Genomic DNA, 4,060 nt, shown 5'->3' on the forward strand with positions numbered 1-4,060 from the left:
AGTGTGAAGTACGAACTAATTTGGAGAAAAGGTGCTGGAGGAGCCATTTAATACAAGTATCAGGAGGAGCTGCGCCTCCTCCTCTCCTTTTTTCTTTTGTCTTCATTTGTTTCTTTATTAGCAACATAATATATATATATATTTTTTTTTTTTTTTTTGATTGAAGCGTATATTCAGAATAATGGTAAAATTATATCAAGGCCTCCAGAAGCACAAAGGGAATAATACCTACATTAAAACAAAATGGGAAAAAGAACTAGACATACAAATAGCAAAGGAGGATTGATCATCTATGTGGGTGACACACAAGGTCAACGAATTGAAGAGAATTTACTTGGAAAAAATTGAATTTGTGTGTTCCTTTGACCTTAAAAGCAATGAATGTGGGTGACAACAGCAGGAAACAGTGTGGTCACATGCAGTAGCGGTTTTTGATACGGTCGACACGGGCGGTTGCCTAGGGCGGCATCACGGGCATCGGCACAAAAAAAAAATTTACTCGTACTCATGCTGCCCTGACATCATGCCAGCGCATTTTGGAGATGACATTGGCACCGATCGGTTTTCTAACGTCTATTAGCTGGGAGTAACGGCGCCCTCCGTTTGCGTGGTGCGCCTGCTGCTTGCAACACAGGGAGGAGAGGGTGGGGTGGCGGGGGTTTCGCTGGCTGCCTGGAGCAGTATCTAATAACCAACTCGCAAAATAAAACAAAATAAAAACAAACCAACAAACACGAAAACACCAGACATTATGATACAGACTTATAATTTGCACCAATGTTTTTTCGAAATTCTATACGCGAAAAGTGAGCGCGAGAGCCCTCGGTGCGCCTGCTTGCTGCTGAAGTCAAAGTAAACTTTATTTCATCTCCGCTACATACAGTCCAGTATATAGAGAGACGAGAGGACGAGGCTCCAGTTACAGCTGTGCAAGTAAACAAACAATAAATATAAGAAGAGTAAGAAAATAAATATACACTTTAGGACTCGGGCTAAAGGGATCAATAACAATTTAAAATTTATAATTTACAGTTTGATGATTTAAAGTCTCACACACAACCCGTCGAAAGGGGAGGGGGCCCTGCTGCTTCCAAATAGAGCACATTTCATTCATAATGTTGTAAATCCAAGCCCATTATGTATTCATGATTTGAATCCTGGGTTGTGTGAAATCCCAGAAATACACCTTAGACAAAGTGAATCTGTGAACTAAAGTGTAGGTCTATTAGGTTATGTTGTGGTGATCCTCGAGTTGGGGGATGGGTGTTCATACTGGAGTGCAAAATTAAAACCAATGGAAGATGGACAAGAAAAGTTTAAAGCCATCAGGTGCTCAGTTTAGAAAAAAGAGAAAAGAAGAAGAGGAGGAGAAATGAGCAAAAGATACAGGTAAGCAGATGTGTCATTGGATAATGGCAGGTCATGTATCCTGAAACAATCAGAATCATATTCAGAATACTTTATTAATCCCTAAGGAAATTATGTGGGTTACAGTTGTTCCAAGAAGAAATGGTAAAAATAATAACAGTAACAGACTAAACTCCAAACAATACATTATGTTACAGATTTTACACATTTGAGAAATAGCACTAATATATACAGATCACTCAGTTCTAAATATCAAGGATTAACAGAGGGGATTATAAATAAATATCAAGAAAATTGACGAGAATATTCCAGAGTAGAAAAGAGCGTGTGTAAAAAGGGTGTAACTATTGCAGCTTTTACAGTGTATTAGATGGATGAATTGTACAGGGAGATGGCCACAGGCAGGAATGATTTCCTGTGTCATTCAGTGGTGCTTTTTGGTAATCTCAGTCTCTCACTGAGCGTGCTCCTGTGACTAGCCAGCATGTCATGGAGTGGGTGGGAGGTATTATCCAACATTGTCTTTATCTTGGACAACATCTACCTCTCAGACACCACCCTAACAGAGTCCAGCTCCATCCCCACAACATTGCTGGCCTTGTGGATCAGTTAATTTAGTCTGTTGGTATCTGTGACCCTCAACCTGCTGCCCCAGCATGCAACAGCATAGAGGATAGCACTAAATAAAACAGAGATACAACAAGATAACATCAATTAGTAGGGATAGTGAGAACTTCTGTTTATGTTTGTTAGTCACTTGGCTATGATAGTAAACAGTAGACACTGATGTAGCTTACTGAATCTTTTGGACTGTGTTCAGCACAATATTAATTAATCATGGTCATGGCGCCATGGCTTTGCAAAAAACTGCACAAAAAGCATTTGCAGCAACAAAAGCATAACATTCCAGAAACACGCTTAGACGATCCGATCAGCTGTTCATAACACTTCCTACGTTGGAATAGACGTCAGCGCGAACTATCGCATGTCCGCCATTGCCTGCCCGAAACCGGAAGTAACGTCATCCTGGCGGAAAATGTAGTTTTTTACCTTTGTAGCCTTATAAGCCTATACTGGTGTTTTTAAAAGTCATGTTTGACTTCATGCTTTTCTGAATAGATTCTGGGATGCTTAGAACAGATGAGAAGAACCTCTTACACTTTAGAGACGTGATGAGAGAGCAGACAGTCTCCAGCATGTTATCAGTGTGAGGTGTAAACATCCTTTAATATTCAGCTGAGATATGAAAACAACTGTAGTGAGAAGAGAAGAAACAGATAAAATGCAATTTAGCTGCATTTTTACTTCATATAAACCTCATTGTGCAACTTTAACAGTATCTATCTAGGTTGATTATTGTCATTTACTGCAGCTAGAATGTGACAGTTATCAGAGTTTTAGACAACCCTTTGTCAAATTGCTGTTATTTAAAAACACGCACATAATTGTGTTCATATATATGACAATTTGTGTTTGGTGGTCGTCATATTCCTCGATATTTTATACTTTCAGTGATGAATGTTAAAATATATGAAAAAGAGTAATTCAGTGTTTATTAACAGACTGTCTGAAGTTGTTGAGTTTTCAATGATGAACATTAAAATCAAAAATCAAAAATAACAATAAACACACTATTTGAAGGTGGTGGGTTTACACTGAGTTTGTTGAATGGGTCTATTGTCAGCATGTGAAAAAAAGAGCATCAAAAGCAGAAGTATCAGTGGGGAGGTTTTTGTCACAGTGTAAATCACTGTGATACAGCATCATTGCTGTATCACAGTGATTTACACTGTGATACAGCATCATTGCTGTATCACAGTGTAAATCACTGTGATACAACAGCATTGCTGTCCCACGTCTTACAGTGATAGACTGCAGAGTCTCCCTCCTCCACATTTTTGATGATCAAACGATAATCTGATGTTGACTGATAAGTGGATGTGAATTTTGGAGAGGAGAACCCAGAGCCATAGGTTGGAGAACTAGAGCCATGATAAAAATACAGCACAAACTGAGGAACTCCTCCTGGAATCTGTTTATACCACCAAGCAGCACTGCCAGTAGCAGTCCCCAGGTTACAGTCCATGGTGGCTGTCTCTCCTTTCCTCACTGATAAAACAGGAGGTTTCTGTGTCGGCACCGTCACACCACTCACACCTGCAAACATGAAGACATGGAGTCAAGAGAAACACAAGCACATATGAATCCAACAAATAACTACTAATCTGAAGTATAAATGGGGTTCCATACATGTTAGAGCAGTGATGAGAGCACAGAGAGTCACCAGCATGTTGTCACTGTGTGTTGAGACCTGTGACTTAGAAAGAGATTGCACTGCTTCTGTAGGAGGAGATGAGGTGTGAACCATTAAATATGTGACAGAAATTCAGAGAGACTGACAGGAGGAGGAGCTAAACCTGGATAGTTTGTGATGTTTTGGGTAATTTATGTTCAGTGGAGGGTAATTCTGTTTTTGTATTAATAAATATTGGTGATTGTGATGTCTCCCTCCTCTCCCTTAAAATTGTGCTACTGCATTTTATTATGAAAAATTGTTTGCTATGTCTCCTGGGTGAGGTGTTCCTTCCTGTCTCACCGGGAGGATTTCCCGGGGCAGACCCAGGACATGCATATCTCTCAGCTGGCCTCAGAACACCTTGGTGTTCCCCCAGAGAAGCTGGAGGAGGTGGCT

Source organism: Pelmatolapia mariae, linkage group LG4, assembly GCF_036321145.2.
Source record: "Pelmatolapia mariae isolate MD_Pm_ZW linkage group LG4, Pm_UMD_F_2, whole genome shotgun sequence".
In the NCBI taxonomy this organism is placed as follows: domain Eukaryota; kingdom Metazoa; phylum Chordata; class Actinopteri; order Cichliformes; family Cichlidae; genus Pelmatolapia; species Pelmatolapia mariae.